Source organism: Bactrocera neohumeralis, chromosome 3 (genome assembly GCF_024586455.1).
Source record: "Bactrocera neohumeralis isolate Rockhampton chromosome 3, APGP_CSIRO_Bneo_wtdbg2-racon-allhic-juicebox.fasta_v2, whole genome shotgun sequence".
In the NCBI taxonomy this organism is placed as follows: domain Eukaryota; kingdom Metazoa; phylum Arthropoda; class Insecta; order Diptera; family Tephritidae; genus Bactrocera; species Bactrocera neohumeralis.
In genome coordinates this window covers 4,823,032-4,841,305 of record NC_065920.1, presented here as the reverse complement: position 1 = coordinate 4,841,305, position 18,274 = coordinate 4,823,032, and the positions used below count along the sequence as shown (strand labels likewise).

The following is an 18,274-nucleotide window of genomic DNA, read 5'->3' as shown; positions in this document are numbered from 1 at the left end:
CAGTGGCGTAATAAAATCTAGCGACTAATACTTGCTCTCTGGTACACACCAGGGATTTCAAGTTTCATCGATAAAGAAACTGACAGCTTTCTAAAGTAAAATGCATATTTCATTCAGGATTATGGCTTATGAGCTCTTTTGAGATGTCCTTTGTCTTAGTGTTCTTGCCCTTTTAATCGAAGAAGGTCAAGTTTTGGCACCTCGCAACTCATCAAAAATGAATGCAACCACATTGAAAGTCGTCGATGCAAAAATATCAAAGAATAAAAAGAATTACGCGATTTCCCTTCCAATAACAATAATGGAATCACCAAACGACGTTGCTCTGTTCCCATTGTTCTAAATCCGGTCCAATTCCAATGAGAGATGAGAACGGGTGCCTCCTCTGGCTAGCTCGCCGGTTTTGCAGTGGCTTGTGATTCCGCTATAACCAGGCACTCAAATGAGTCTGCTGATGAAGTGGATTAAAGCTGTTTGTTCACGTAGAGCCAAAACACCACCTTTGGAGAGAGTCCCCATCTTTTCTCGATAGGTCCTCTACAGCAATATAAGGCAACCGATGTCTTCCTTACTCCCTCTTTAACGTTTAGTCTCCATGAAAGTTTTCTATCACGAATGAGCTTTATGTACATGTTGAAGACGTGAGCCTCTGAATGAGGGGATAAGCATGTATTTTATACCTCTTGATAAATAAAACTTTAATTTTATTTGGGCTGACTGGTAAGCAGCTTCCGCCGTCTAGTTCAGTACCACCTTGGGTTGTCCTTTAACCACAATGGCAACGACTTCAGCACAGGTTGTCACCTGATAGCCTCGCTCCAAGAGTTCTCTAAATAGGTCGTTAATTACCAAGATCTAAGTAGTGTGGAATGTACCCCACCCTGCGAGGTACCCCTGCTAACTGTTCGGTATATCGTAGCACTAGACCACTCCGCCACGATCGTTTTGTTGGAAAGAAGACTATATATGAGGTGCTTGAGATTCGATTTCACCTCAAACTTTTCGAAAGATCCCTTGATGTCGAGAAAGGAGCAAAAGTTGATTTTTAGTAACATATTTTATTTTGCACTGTCTCTGAATCCAGTTGCTTTAGAGACTTCCTTATGACCATAATTGCAAATTTAATTACTATAACCTTCTTCACCCACAACATCAATTGGAATTCAAAATACAAATCCTTGAAGCAGTCACAAAAATTTTCATCACAGAAAAATTAATAATATTTGCAAGCATAGTACTGTTATGTACAATAATTACACCGAACTATGTAAAGGTACTGAAATAAAAATGCAAATACATGTCTAATGCAAACTAATGAGATTCATGCAACGCCTCAAGGATGAACTCAAATACTTAACAATGTCCAAATTGAACAAGTGAGGGCGGAGAAGACAGGGGAAACAGTAAAAATTACAGCAAATATTTCCAAATTAGCAGCCAAGCGCCACAAAGTGCACAAGAACAATGAAGAAATAAGAGTTTTCAGCAAAAAATGTCAAGAAAAAATATGCTGCATGCAACATTGTGGGTTACAGCTGATATTTTCCACTTTATTTTATCAATAACGGTAATATGTCGAAGTGACAAGTTGGCTAGATTGCAGCGCTACGGTTGAGGATGCCGATGGTGGCGCGGCAGAGTATAACGAGTGAGCTCCTGCAGCGGCAATAACAGCAACAACAATCAGCAAAAAATGGAAATAACTGTAAAAGCGAACGCGTTGAGTCAGCGAAAAGGGCCAATGGAAGCGCCGTTGTCTGTACAAATATTTGCGCGTTCAGAAGTAGTGGCGTTGCTGGTTTTCGGGGCGACGGTGGCAGGGGCAAGTCGCTCGTGATGGCCGATTTTATTGATGGATTGAGGGCGATTACGCGATCGTTGTCAAAGTACTGCTCAAAAGCAATGTTGTTATAAATTTCAAATTTTGCATGTCCAGCGCTGTCGTTGTTGTTATTGCAGCCGCTGTTGACTGCCTGCCACGATTTGTGGCGAGTTCAAATTGCGCAATATTCAGCGGCCTAATCATAGTTTTGGCATTCGCTTGTTGTTTTTGCAACTGTTTTGTCGTGTGCAACAATTGTGACGACGGCAGCGCTGTTGGCCACTTGCAACCGACAACTTGTGCTTGCCACAAATGTTAGCAACAAATTGAGCTGTCATGTCGCTGCTGCTGCAGTTTGGCAGTTTGCGGTCTGGCAGCACTGGCGACCACTTTGGCGACGGTGGCGTTTAATCAATGCGCCATCAAATTGAATTTGGCGTCGCGAAAGCCAGCAATAACAACAAAAACAATGGTAGCGGTTGCAACAAGCAACGGTGAAGGCGCTGTGGTGGCAGAGTGCCGCAAACGAGTCATCGATTGGCAACTAAAACAAATTGAAACTGTTAAAAAGATCTGTAATCCCTTGTTGTTGTTGTTGGTTTTGAGTATTACATTTTTTTCGCTTAGTTCCTGCACCAAACTACTGTTTACACTGCCTTCCCTATTTGCCTGCTGTTGGTGTTGTTTTTGTTGTAGTTGCCTAAAATGCTGCCAATCTCAAGGCTTTTGTTCTTATTTTTGTACCCACAAATATATGTAAGCTTGATTGTGTTTACTCTCTTTAGCCGCCAGTCATCATTGCTAAGCATTCATCAGCCATCGCACAGGCAGTGTTTACTTTGCATTTGTTTTTGTGGAACAAGTTGCTGGCGGGAGTTATGAAATAATCAGCAAATTCCTGCTGCCCCTGCCCGCCAGCCCCGCCGCCAATTAGGTAATCCTCCCTCGTCGATAATTTCGGTTCATTGCCTAACCGGGCAGATGCACCTTGTTTATGGAAATACAGTTAGTTGCAGTGAGGCACTTAGCTTGCTACTAAAGTCAGCTTTGTTGCTGCTGTTGTTGTTATTGCCGTCGTCGTCGTTGTTTTTGACTTGCATTTTTGGGTTATTTTGATTGATGACTATTTGCTATGCAAACAAGCCAATTGGCAAATTGTGGGAATATTTTTTCAAGGTACTCTTCTATCAGAATCATCTGCTTCTAGCTCGTGGTCGGGTGAGAAGAAGCTTATTTTGAAAAAAAAAATGTATAGTTGGATGTGCTGAGAATATTGCTGGTATAAAAGTAATTAAAATTTGAATTTTATTTATTTTTTTTTTAATTTCGTCAGTAAAACTTAATTTTAGATAATCAAGCTTATCTATAAAATCGTGAGTTTCTGAGTCCCAAAACAAGAAATGACCAAATTAAGGATTAAGAATATCTTACTCCAGACCGTCCAACTCAACTACGACCGCGACCGGCGCGGGCTATTTACTTGTAGAACTGTAAACAGTATTTGAGAGAGAGAGCGAAGGAATAAGTTTCGCAGCAGATTGACGTGACTGACTGGCAGCCATCCGTCAAGAAGCTTCATAAACTTCATAAAACAATCGAGAGATTTTCTGCAGGAATATCTTATACATCTTAAGTAAGTTCTCGTTTTCAAAGATCTTTCAGTCTATTTAATCTAACGGATGACTGCACTGTTTTTAAGTAGTAGTGGCGTCCATTAATGTAGCAGTAGACGGTTAGCTCCGCAGTGAGCATTCACTTCGACAACATATTCGCAATTCTAGTAATGAGATCGCTCACTACGAGCTCAAAGTTAGTCAAGGAGTGTCTCTCATGTTGTTGTTGTAACGGTTATCTAGTCCCTGTTAGGATGGTAAGTTCAGAGAAGTTGTCAACAAGGTCGTCCAACGGTATTCTGAGGAAACGTGCTGTTTCAACGGGTTCGGACCATAGGAAGAGGGATGTCAAATGTATAGTGTTAGCTGGGCATGTAAAGAGGTGGTTAGTGTCATGCGGGGAGTCGTTGCATGCTAGATATATATTTGATATTCGAGGTCGATTCTGGATAAGTAGGCTACAGTTTCCAAAACGAAGCTGCGCAAGAGTCACCCCCGATTCTCCCGGCAACTCGAGCTCGTCGTCTGCAATGGGTGGTGCTTTGACTTCAGTACACTATTCTCTGAGAGGAAGTCGGTGAAGGTTTTTTTGACTGCACTGTGAATGGAGATCAGTGCATGTTTGAAGTTAGTTGCGTCTGAAGACTGGTCGGCATATTGTCAATCAATTCCCACAACAGCCGGTTCTACGTTTCCGGAACTGATCCTGATTTTATCCGGCCAACTTTAGGATATCTAACCTCATTTGGATCGAAAAGTTTTAGAGTGTCTCTCCTCACTCCTCCTCCTCCTTCTATTGGTAAGAACCCAGCTACTTCATTATCAGTCTCAATTTGGTGTCTGGCCATCATACTTGAAAAATCACTGTTGAGCTCTCATGATCCCCGTTACTCTTTTTCGTTATCCCCATTACTTGGTCAATGATCAGTTCTGTGCGACTTCAATATCCTTTTGACATAGAGTAGAACGCAGTAGATCCATGAACTATTTGCTCTTAGCAAGGTTCATCTTGTCACAATTTTAGTTAGATATTCTTACGAAACATTGTCCAATTGGCACAAAACCTTTTTGGACGTAAATTGTCAAAAATGAACTGAGAAGATGAGATTGAAACATCCAAGCACTTTCTCTCCATAGTCCAGCTTTAGCCAGACTGAGGTTAAAACATCGCGGCGGTCATACTTTCGACGAACCAAAAGAGAAAACCGAAACTGGCTAATATCAGCTTCCTCTATCAATTTTTCGTAGCTTGTCAAATTAAGATCAATGTATACGAATTTTAGTTATCACAACGGACCAGCGCTCTAAGTTGCTTAGATGAGATGCCAGTTGGACTTGCAACAGAATCGGCAGGAAGAAAAGCTGCAAATGCACATATTTTGGACCTGAGTAATGATCAATGAGACTTATTTAAAGCCCTGGAAATGGTTGTAACGAATTCAAAAAGCAAACACTGAGCTTCTGCTGTCTCTTATGCAAAGTAAGAGCACAAAGCTTAGGCGCACCTATCACTAAAGAAGATTTCCTGCTCTCATAAAAAAATAAGTTATTAAGCACATTATTAATTTAATTATTTAAGAACATATTGTTGTTGTTGGAGTAATATATCAAGTTCACAGCACTATTCAACACATTTCAATACGATTTGATGGCTTTCGCATTTACTTTTTATCGCTTCATCAACAAATCGGCCGAAGACTTGACTTTTCGACACTTTCAAAGATTTGCTTAAGTGCCGCGTTAACAAAACACACATGCGCTTAGCGATAAAAATTAAGCTTATGACTTCATGAAAGCGCATTTATGATGAGTAAATCCATATTTAATCATATTTAAGTGCCACACATTGCTCAACACTCGCTGCACAGCGGCTACGACAGAGATTGTGATGAGATTTTTGGGAGACTTGCTGTGGCGCCAAAGCAAAGCAGAAATGAAATAAATGTGAGAATATGAGAAAAATAGAAATTAAAAATTTGATTGTAGCGATCACCCGCCTCCTGCACCTTTCTATAGAGTGTCGTGTTCTAAAATCCTGTCTACCTGCTTGATGGTGCTGTGAGCATCCGCAGAGCGCACTTCGCCAAGCAAAAGTGCTCCACTCACTCACTTTTTAGTGCCTCTCCTCACTTTAATGACTTGAAACTGAAATCTCAAACTTCACTTTGCCAACTTCTCCCTTTTTCTTCAATATTTTATTTTAGTATTACTTTTTTTCCCCACTTTTATGGCAGAACTCTGACGTCTCGAGGCATTTTGTGGATTAAAAGCGCACAAAAGTGACTTATATACAAAAATTGATTGAGTGTGTGTGTGTGCTGGCGTGAATTTTATGGCTTTTACACACACACACACACATACACATGTGTTCAGACCATATTGTCATCAATAATTTTTATGTAATCGTGTATTTTTGTACATTTGTAGGATTTATTGTATGCGAACGTTTAATTTATAGCCGAATTAACACAAAGTTTACATTTGAATTGATTGCCATTCGGCGCTGTGTTGAAACGCCATGAAGTTCGATTGATCGCAGCTTCGAACGGTGAGCGAATCGACCGGCTGTGGAAGGTAGGGAGAGCTGTAGAGTCGGTGAAGGCGTTAGGACGGTCTTAGGAAGCGCTGAAAAGATCTGCCGACAGCGATAAAATTGCGAATGACGCAGTATTAGCAGGGTGGCAACCTCAAATCCATATGTATATATATAATATATATACCTATATACCTATGTGGTATATGCCACCACACTCCACTTCACTTTATTACTCATTTTGCTCAGCCTCAGTGCAGCTCCTGCTACCTACAGGCCTCAAGCGTCGCTGCTTGTCACGCCAAACCCCCACTTTGCCTCCCTTCAGCGCTCCTTCCACACATTCTTCAAAGCCGTGTAAATCTTGTGACATTTTTATGTTAATTTTTCGGCGTGTTTTTATTACCTTCTAAATGTTGCGTTAAATCCACAATAATTTTTTCCGTATGTTTACAGATTTGTTGTTATAATTGCTTTTTAATACCTTATCGCTGGCGTGGCATCACGGGCAGCATCTGCCGTTCGACCGTGCCACCAACAACCAATAGCAACAGCATACAATTATTTAATGTGTCTTTATGAAATCGTCCGGTGTTTTATGGCGGGCAAAGTCTCATAGGTTAGCCATACATACATATATTTGTATGTATGTATGGGTATGTCTACGCGTGTATTTCTTCTCAAATTTGGCTGCCTTAGTAATTTTTTATCTAGCAATGACAGTATTTTATTTATTTTTTGTTGTTGCCGTGAATTTATTTGCTACTTTTGTGGTCCTGTTCCGTTGCCTAATTGTCGCCTCTTTGGTTTCTCACATGTAAATCATGTAATTTCTTAATAGCTCCCAATTAAATGCAGATGGAAACTATTGATAGACCGAGTTGTGGGAGCGACTGTTTGATTGTTTTGACCTAAGCGTGTTTCTGAATATAGATAGGGGGTATACAAAAAGACAACATATCAGCAGAATGATTCACCTGGGCGCAACTGACTCCAGCAGAATCGTACTCGTCGAAGTTGTATTGATTTTGAAGACTGTCTTAAATGTGGTTAACTGTAAAAAGCTTCGCATCCCTGAGTTCCTCTCAAAATTTTTCTGTTATGTCAATATCTCTCCAAATTCGAATAAAAAATTAAATTGGCATCGTAATTTCACGTCTGACTTATCTTTTAACATATCAAACTGAGCAACGTCTCAACTTGGAGTCATTGAGCATTACTTTCTTAGCTCTATAAAATACAGTTTGTAGTCTTTGAAGTGTATGGAATATCATTCGCGGCCTATCTCATTTTGGATCGCAGCTCGCCTCCAAATTGGTTCATCCTTAGTAACGCTAAATGACCTGCGACTTTCACGCCATTTCAACTCCTGAACGACTTTGAAAGTGGATTGGGGTTGCGGCGTTCTGACATCTGAGTATAATGGGGTGATACCCATCAGAAATGACTAACGAACTAATGTCACAGCCCCCGTCGTCGTCACGTAAGGTGTAGTACGTCTAAGTTGAGACGACTCCTTCCTTGGGCTGGTTGGCTCTAAACGTATAGACTCATAAGGGCGTGCGTCAACCCACGCCTTGGCTTCGTTACTAAGACAACCTTGAGACCCTTAAACCCGACTACCTTTCCGGGGGATGGATAGCGGCTCTGAAGGAGTTTACTGTCAGGAGCTCTCTATCAACTCCAGCTTCAGATTTCCTGACCTGCAATGTTTTCTAAGACAAGGTTGCAGCGTTTAAGGTAGCAATAGATTTCTTGCTCCGGAGTGCAGCCTGCTTCAGATAGGTGACCATCCACTCAAATAAGAGCGGCGAGACTAGCCTTGAACTTATTAACAGTGCGTTGAGGGTTAGTCAAAGAGTCCCTTGCCTCGCTATCAATAGCATCGAGTGTCTTTGTGCTAAGACTAGTAATTCTGCCAGACCATAGGGAATTTAGAAATTGTAAAGCTGATGAGCCAATAAGGAAAGGCACCCTAGAACCGGTATCGGTGGAATGGGAGCTGGTCAGTGCTCCCGTATCCTCTTGAGTTCTACTACTAGATAGCTAAGCTTAGCGGGAGCTTGACTGGGCCACCTTCGGTACATGCGCTATTGCAAAAACCTTTTGGCATAAGATCGATCGCAAGAGATCTAGTGATCTCCTTGCCCTCAGTAAGGCTAATATCTCCCTAGTTGTGAGGCTTTTAACAGGAGATTGCCTTATTGGCGTCCATGCTGCGAGGCTGGGAATTTTACCAGACGCCATCTGCTCAAGCAGTATGGAAGAAGATGAGGCGGATACTTCCTTCTCGCATTTGGGAGGTCAAGACTTAAACACTTGGGAGCGCATACCTTCAGACATTCCACCGAACTGGCGGGAATGGAAATGAATGTGCAAATTTGTATTATTATTAAGCGTTTTGCTAATTTGTAGCATCGAACACATGAGTTCTTCTTTTCTATCGCTTCACAAAGGATTATTTATAGCAGTCCACGTGTAATCTCTCTAAATCAGTCATCTAACCTAACCAAGCCATCCTTCTATAAAATTTTACAACTATTGAAATTTCAAATTCCATTTCTCTAGTCAACAGAAAAAAAATTTGTTAAGTGAAGATTTAGATTTTCTTTCAATAAATGTCTGCTACACATGTGTCTAAGGCAAAGCTCAGTCGACTTCCGCAAGCCATTTATGAGCACACTAATTAAGCCAACTTAATTTCATGCTTCCCTTGTTCGGTTGAGCGTTGAAAATTCTAAAAGTTTAATTTATTTTGCCGGAAATCAGACTTCACCCACTACACCAGACGCAGTTCCCCACCAACCGAGCGCATTAAATACCAAACGAACAGTAGAGCACGGATATTGAAATGAGCTGACTTCGAGATGACTCGAAGACAAGACAGCGTACAGCGGTCAAAGACAAACTTACGAGCTTGTGAGCATGTGTAGCTTATGCGACGCCTCATTGCACACCACGACGCGTACTTGCCACATTTTATGTAAATATGTATGCCCGAGACTTATGAGTACTTGCTGCCGGCTGTGTTGCGCACAAGCGTAACAAAGGTGCACCTTCAATGAAGCCTAACCAAATATGGTCAGCTCAAATGATGGAACACCGGTGGCAGGCAGTGAACGCTAGCGCCACAACCGATTCAAGGTGTATTGCGCAGCAAAGAAAAATAAACAACATACTATATAATGCAACAACAATTACCTCATATGTGTGCGCTTTTTTGTCTGTTGTCTTAAACTTAGTAGGAATTTCGGTTGAATGGGGTGCGTCCACAACGCGCAGTGACAGCACAAGTCCAACATATACACACATACACGCGCAGACGCGAAGACATGCTCATAAGTCGCGGCTGTAAGAATTTACGAGTTGTTTCACAAGCCCAACAACAGCGCAGCGACTTGCGAGGAGCACCCATTTTACGAATGAGTACCTGCCTGAGTGCTGGGGACAGACGCTGCGCACTGGACAGACGAGCGCGGCTAACAACAACTGGGTGACTAAACACTTGTTTCGCTTCAGTAACGCACCAACGCAAGCAGGCATTCAGCAAATACAATAAATAAATAAATAGGCAGGCTGTCGGACAAGCCGTACGGGCGTCTTACGAACCGATCACCGATCTTTTCTCCACCTAAGTGGCCGCACAATGTGTGTGCACATACATATTTATCACACGGACAACCCGAAACTTTTGTATGTATTGGCATATTTCAAGTTGTACGCAATCGCATATCGAGCGCGCTTATGTTGCGCCTTGTGCTGGTGCCACGAAAGTCATTCGACGAAAAAAGTGTAAAATTAAAAGCAATAAACTGTAAAAAGTGCAGCGAAAAAGTGAAGCGCGGCAGTAAAAAACACTCATCTGTGTAGCTGAAATTAAGGCGCTGCCAACGCCGCCATCGACCAGCTCAGCAACAGCGTAAATCGATCGATCGGTTGCATATTGATAGCTGATCGCAGCTAGAGGATCGCTGATCGCAGCCAGAGGATCGCTACCTTGCAATTTAGACCGCGCGACGCGCTTCAGCAAACGATCGCGTTTCCATTTTTTAATTACACGCGCGCATAGTGCTTGCGCTTACGAAACTTTTAAGCGCCGCTGCCTCTCCGCTTTCTTTAAGTCATATGACTTGCGCAGTGATCGCGCCACATTCTCTGTGTTGTATGCTCACTTCCGCCTCCATTTCGATACCAGCACCGCTTGAGTGTCGCGGTAAGTATTAAATTCGTACGCGTATGAGTCAACCTGCTGCTCGCTGTTGTTACCGATCACCGTTCAATTGCGATCGTTTCACCTTTTGCCCGATCAGCTCCAATACTCCGCTGAAATGTCGTCACCATTGACTTGAAGCAAAGTTGGTGTGTTGACTTTGTAGAGCGATTTTATTGCTCTTTTACGCTTTATGCACAGCATTATTATTAATTCTTTTTTTTAGCTGGCATACAGACTATTTTTTATGCTTTGCGCCCCTTTCTGCCCCACCCTTTCGATTTCAATGTGACGATTATGGGAAATTAATTCAAAGTTTGTTTAATTCATGTGAATACACAAACACAATCAATATTCATTTGGTGCAAACATATTGATACAGACTGCAGACATACAGACATATGTGTATGTACTATATATTGGTTTCATATCGGCGCAGTCGTTGCGTGTGCTTTGGGTCTTTTAAAAAGTGAGATGCCACACCTTTGTGAGACTTTCCCGCCAAATGCCTATATCCATTTGTCGTGTCGCAATTTTTATTATAATTTCTTGACTTGTTAATTTCTTAAACGCACATAAATACGAGGACGGTTCGGCGTTTCGGAAATAAAATTCTTCACAATTTCTTCACAAAAAGCTTAATGTTAGAGTGAAGTACGCAGTTTGTTCTAAAAGAGGTCGGCAGATTAACGAAACTCATATCTTTACTGGCCGTGAACAAACCCTTCAATCCATTGATGGAGTTTTTAACCTTACTACCTAAAATAATCTCGATCCCTAACTAATAAACCTTAGATAATATTATTTTAATTCTTATAGTTTGGTTAGTCTGTGTAATTCTATTGTCTTTTTCTATTTCAGCCTTATTAAGGAGCTTCTCGAAACATTTCATTCTTCTACTATATCACAGATTTAGAGGAGAAACCTCAGTGACCTCTTGACCTTAATATTGTAGTCGAATGCGTTAAGATTCCGGCTGTCAGTAATCCATAAATTTTAGATGTGACTTTTGACAGTCTGTGACCGACTATCGCCAAAGTACAGAGTCGCAACAAAATCCTCAAGTCGCTAGCCGGCAGCACATGGGGAAAGGATAAAGAAGCGTTGTTTCAACTTACAAGGCTATCGGCCGGACGGTCTTTAACTACGCCGCGCTAATATGGTAGTATGGATACAGTGAAACGCAGACGAGGAATCTCCAGACTTGTCAGAACATAGCACTCCGAACTGCGACAGTATGCCTCTTGATATCTCCGCCCGTATGCTCCCAGTTTAGGAGCAAAGTTAACTCCTCTCTAAACAGTACCTAATGGGGTGCTTTCGCAGAAATCAACCCTGTAGTCATATGCTTGGAACGAAAACACCTACTAGACGCATCAAAAGGTCATTCCTCAACCACATCAAGCACTGACCGCCAGTCATTGCCATTAACACCTTCACCGACTCCCTCTCAGTGAGTGGCGTACCTGGAGTCACACCAACACCCGTTGCAGACGAAGAGCTCGAGTTGCCGCGAGAAACAAGAGTGACATAAGTGTCATGCGTGCAATGATACTGATGACACTGGCCACCTCTTTGCATGCCCCATTAACCCTACTTATCTGACACCCCTCTCCCTTTGGTCCAATCCCGTCGAAACAGCACGTTTCTTGGGCCTACCGTTGGGTGACGTCGATGACAACTTATCTAATCCTTAGTATCCCAACGGGAATTTGGCACCCGTTACAACAAAAACAACAGAGACCTCAGTAGCTCATCTGATTCTTCCTACTGGCTATATCTATCTACTAGTAATTCTACCAAAAAATCATATAATTAGTCTAAGAATAACCACTTAGATACGTGAAAGAGTAATCTGCATCAAATTGAAATTCAGCCTCTCATATTGCATCAGTTTGTCCAAATCTAGTCCCAAAGACTATTTAATGTTCTCAGATCTCAAAAGAATGCTCCCTGGGAAGAAATTTTCGTGGAATGAAGAGGTGACCGCCGAAACTGAGGCCTATTTTGAAACAAAAGCCAAATCGCACTACAAAAATGTTATGGACAAATTGTAGGGTCGCTATAATCAGTGTATCAACCATGAAGAGAACTACTTATGTTGATTAAAAAAAACTAATTTTACAAAAAAATGTGTTTTACTATGCTAGGCCGGGGACTCTTCAATTGAGCTGTAATATCGGCAAAGCAGTTGGTGTTAGACTAGAAAATGGTTAGCGATGAATCAAGCAACCCTCGTTTTTACATGTTTTTAGCATTATGGTTGTTGTAATTTCTGTTAGCGAGACTTTTATTGTCATACATTAATTTTATGTGATTTCCATTTGATTTTGAGGAAAGGCATTTACGCTTGGAGTAAACCGATAATATTGCACCTTCAGAAATATTTTGAGCAATAATGAAAATAAAGTAATTTTATTTAAGAATTTCCGGCACTTTGCACGATTTTTCAAGTGGAACCGGCTTACATAAAATGATTATAGAGATCACTCTAAGTGTTGATGTCGTTTTGCTTATACGGCAGTGATGGTCCAAAACCGAGAGCTCCAAATGAACCTTCTTAAGAATAAGATCGCCTCTGCCGAACTTCTTCTCAATTGAATCGGGTAATTGGGTGGCTGGGCTGAAATCACAAAGTAGAAAGCCATTCGGAAAAAACTGGAAAATTCTAAGCAGACAGTCATTCTCTGACCATAGATATATCTACTTCTTCACTAGATAGGAGGAAAAGATCAAGAACGAGGTTAGGAGAAATCGCAGGAACACAAAATGGGGTCTATACATGTAGATACTATTTGACAAGGGACTTAGACCTTGCGTGTGCAACTCACATGAAAAACTTGGGCCTGACTGCATTTACGAATGCCCTAAATACAGCTAAATACAATAAGGTTCTCTAAACATCTATACTGTTGGCTCGAAAATGGACGATGCAGTTGGTGCGAGAATATACCGCCCAGAGTTAGGCATAAGACAACCTTGTTGCCGGTCCACTGTAGTATATTTCAAGCTGAGGTCTTTGCTAATGTGAAAGCAGCGGAGCTGGCCTTTGATGCACCTACAATCAATTCACTTCTACTGGGTGCCAGGCCACAAAGATATCAAGGGCAATGAAATAGTGGACGAGATAGCCAAGAATGCTGTACAGCTAACATCCGAAAACGTGATCAACACTGATAAACCCATGCATTGTTTTTATGACGATCTCAACAGAAAATCAAAACCCGATGGAACGAGCTACCAGGGTGCAAAACTGCAAAAGTCATGTGCAAGACGTTAGATCGGAAGTACACAAAAGTCCTATTGGCTCTCGATAGAAAAGTCTTTAGGAACATGATAGGAATACTAACAGGTGTGGTTGGTGACACACGCCCGAAAGATGGGACTGAAATGCCTAGAGCAAGGCACCTGGGAAATAATGGGGCATCTCTTGTACACTTGTCCCGCATTGCCAAGACTACGATGGAAGCATCCGGGGTTCCCACAGTATGATAAACATATTGGAGGATCGACAGTGAGGCCGCAGAGACTGTTAAAATTCGTCTCAAGCACAGGCATCCTAAATGATGACTTCTGCTCTTGGACTTAGCAAGTGAACTCCAAACTGGTCTATGAGTGGCTTATTGGCCTACCAGATTAACTTAACCTTACCTAACCTACTAACTGATACATCAAAATCAAGTCCTTACATGTAAAGTTTTTTAATATCTTCATTCAGATTCTTCGGCACAAATAATCTTCCAAGGTAACGCTTTATTCTCCAAATAAATTGTTCGGGTCGAACCGTAGAATATATCTGCCATACTAACTGATCGAAATCTGCAACGAACTTCAACCAAATGCATCTACAACTTATTGTGCATCAAGCTTCTCATTTCAACACAGTAGTCTTCTTGAAATAATTTCCCACCACACTTTCCTCAGGCTTCGGCTCAATCTAGGCACAAAGCCCCTTTGCAATCAAATAAATATACACACTTGCAGAAGAAAAGCCTTAAAATTTAGCAATTTGCAACAATGTGGGCCGACAGCCAACCCACTTCTTCAGCAATAAATGACAAACGCTGCACGCTGCCTGGCCAACTGCTCGACAATTGCACCGAAAAATAAGTCATTTAGCCGATTTAATCACATTAATTGCAATTACAATGAAATCACTCAAATCACACGCGCTGCTAGCAAACACAACAACAATGGGCAGCAATAGTATAAGCGGGAAAGAGCAAAAGTATTTGCCTAATTGCTGCCACACCACCAAGCCGGCTTCCGAGACGCCGACGACGACGCAGTGCCACAAAGCGCAGCTTAAACGCCACTTTATTGTCGTGTCGACAACCGTGTTGCAAGCTGCTCAGAGCTAAAGTCAGAAATTTATGCGATTACGCTTGATTTGGATCGCGAAATCACAGAGCTGAAAATCGCAGCGCTCAGCGTCAACCGGCCGGGCGGACCAAGCGGCGCGTCACATGCGGACACCGGTGCGGCATGCGGCACGTACGCGCAGGCGCATAAGTAAATTATAAACATCAGTTTCAATTACAAATGGCCATTGCGGCAGGCGTTCGTTTTTGGGGGCGATTCAAGTGTTAAGCTGCTCGGCAGCGTTCGATCGAACCATTTTCGCCTGCAGATCAGTCATTTCGGCGATCGGCCGTGGTGCTGTGTGCCAGTGGAGCCGGTGGTTGGCGAGTTTCCTCGCTAGATATACGAGCGTTTGCGCATTTTAATTAAAGCACACATAAAAGTGTCGCCGAGACTCGTAATTATGAATTTAATCTCAATTAAAGCTGTTCGCATATCGCGATTACTCCGATTGTCCGAACGTGACTTGAATTACCGACCTGTGCAACTGTTGTGCTCTGCAGCACAAGCAACCACAGCTAGTAGTCAGCATGCCACAGCAGCAAATGGTGTAACGTGAGCTTTTATAGACGCGTCTATGTCTATGAGTCCGCTGTGTGTCGTATGTCGGTCCAGCTCCGCTCAAGTTGCATGCAATTCAACTGGCAGCACATATATACATATATCGGTTTGCAAGCATAGCTGCATTACTTGTACTCGTATCACTTCTATTATCCACTATTAACACCGACTATTATGCGCATGCGCAAACGCTTTATGGGTTTTACAAATAGATAACTTCACATCTCGCATTTTCTGAGATATCAATTACGTGAGTATTATCAGTTGATTTTTTGCTGGGAATTTTGCTTACATACATACATGCACTAAAAGTGTTTATTATGCGAATTGCGTATTTGGTGATTACTTAATTATGGACTCACGAAAAAAAGTAAAAGAAGATAAAACTTCACCGAAGCTAAAATACCCTTCACAGGTGTATTTCTTATATCAGTGTAGAGTCTAAATAGTGGTCCGAACTGAATAAAATGTTCGAAGATTCATTACCTTGGACCATAACCCGGTCACATTTCGTGAAGATATCTCGTCAAATTAAAAAGACAGACAGATATATTTCTAAATCTCCTTAGCTCATCATACTGAGCATTTATAGCTATATGCACTTTTTAAGATCTCCGGCGTTACCTTCTGGGTTCTCCAAATTCGTGACAAACTTATTATATTCCGTTTAGGGTATAAAACAATTCTTCGTCACACCCTTATTTTACTACAGAAGTACAGCATTACAAAGGTGCATTTTCCTCAGGTCTCAACAATGCTGTTCAGCAACTCTAAGAAAGAGACACCAAACTTGGATATGAAAAAAACATTTAAGAGTTCACTGAAAATACCTCGGAAATTCCGTAGGCTAACTGAGCAATCTACATATTAGTCACCCAAAATCGTTTTGGTAGAGAACCCAAGCATGGATATGTAAGAAATCACAGAAACTACCTAGATCTCAGAGGCCTCCTTGGTAATCTTCATGTTGGACACACAGAACGGTTTAGGTAGAGATCCCAATCTTAGATATGGCAAAAAATATTAAAGTTGATAAAAAAAAATACCTTAGAGATCCCACAGGTCGGCTGGGTGATCGTCGTGTGAAAACAAATGCTCTAGTCCCCGGATACCCGTTTGCCCAAAAATGAGTCATACCTCAATGTTGGTACAGCGTTTCAGAGATCCTCTGTGATTCCAAGGTGTAAAACAAACTAGTTTGGCTGAAGCTGCCTTCATTGGTAAAAGTCTCAAAGGTGCTTTCAAAATTAAACGAAATATTCAGTAGATAACTCAAAGACTTGATTCAAGTCCTAGATTCGCATATACTCTTACAATCATTTTTTTTTTGTTGCTACCAGCCTTCACTACTCTGGTTATTCTCGAAATAACAGCCCAGATTTGTTAAAATACAAAGATCGAAGGTAATATCTCTATAGTCGAATGGATTTAGTATAAATTTGAACAGTGAAGCTGTGAGGTATTTCATATCCTCTGAAGGAAGGTAGCCAAAGTTTGCTACGAAGATAACTGAACTTCTTGCATAGAGTAACAGTTGCGGATCTCACAAAGTTTTGTTAGAGCGTTCTGTGGAGAAGACAAAGAAATAGTGTGTTATGTTTACCAAGTCAATGGGTCAAAAGCTATCCGATTTCGAGAGTGGTTAAGTACCAGTTATCAGTTACCTTATTAGAAGAAGAACTAAACCACTTAAGTAGGCGATAATTTCTTCAAAAACTCAATAGATTCCAATTTAAAGTGAACTTTGAAAACATCGCTAAGCATATTTAATTTGCTTTCTCTTCGATATAGGTTAGGTTAGATTAAGAGGTCGATTCTAACAGGGATATAACTTGAACAGCTTAGAACGCCGGTTCGTTGTGGCACCTGAAAAAATTCATATACTGACTAAGACCCTTACAACTCGACAAAGCGCTTTGTGCCTCGGTCTCGACTACGTCTTCTGATTCGCTGAAGGTAAACTGCCATGATTTTTCACCCTCAGTCTTGAAAGGGCTGGGCAAAGGGGGAGGAAGTTAATAGATGTTCCCACCTCATCCTCCTGCATACGACTATGACAACTAGGTGCCGCCAAGATCCTTAGCCTTACCGCATGGACAGTGCCCAATAAAAACTTCTACGATAACAGCTAGGTGAACTTAGCTCAAGGCAACTATTTCGGTAGATATTCTACGTCAAAAAGATCTCCCAGTCACATAGGAGCTGGTCTTCAACCAGCGCATGCTAAGCGCACGCAAGGTCCATTGGTTCAGTGCTAGATGCCATTGAAGATCCAGCTCGATCATATTCTGTAGTGAGTGAGCTTAAGGTATCCCCTCTGGCTAGCTCATCGGAGTCTTCAGGATAGGATAGTCTGAATGTATTTGAATAATAAACTAATTTATTGAAACTATTCTGAAATGTTTAAGTATTTGTCTCTGGGGAAGCCCATGAAATCAATAACTGTAATATGTGATCGGTTCAGTAAATCGGACGCCCATCAGCATCTCCGTCCTTAAAAAGTTCAGTCGGTAGACGCCCTCAGCTTTCTGCGAGTTCCCCTCCAAGTTTTCGAAAATGGTTTTAAGGGTTGCTTTCAAAACTAAAACTTCGTTTATGGCCCACAGTGACACAATGCATTTACCGCTAAGCAGCTGTTTGAGCAAGCATTGCATGCGGTAAATCTGTTTAAATTCGTGTAAATTACAATTGGCGGCAGGCAACAGGCGACAAAAGCAAAAACAAGAAATTGTGCAACAACAACAATAGCAATAAGCAGGCCGAGACAACAAACAGCACGTGCTAAATTATTGCAACGCGTGAATTTATTGTCAGTTTTCAAACTTTATTCGCAGACTTTTTGGTCAAATGCTGGACTTCAAGCCACATACACAAGCCCAAGAAATGGTTTCATTATTTTTTCCTCAATGCAGCGCCGTGTTTTACAATTCATATTATTTTTCCATATTCACCGCTTGCTCGTTATATTTGCAAATCAGTTGAGCATTAGACATAAATATATGTACACACACTTATGTGCGAAATTTGTGCAACATTTTGGCACCTTTGCATTGCAGCAACACTTGTTGTCCTCACCCTCAACCGAACGGTACCGCCCGGCCGCCTAAAGGCGCCACACTTCGCCTTTCTTGCTTTTTGGTGATTGTAATTAATTTATCCGCCAGCGCCAACGT

General features: G+C 41.6%; 1 protein-coding gene across 4 annotated transcripts in view; it reads right to left on the bottom strand.

Annotated features, from left to right (window-relative positions):
• LOC126754110 (trans-1,2-dihydrobenzene-1,2-diol dehydrogenase) overlaps window positions 1-18,274 on the bottom strand; it is a 239,468-nt gene that overhangs the window by 71,588 nt on the left and 149,606 nt on the right. The window lies entirely within an intron of this gene.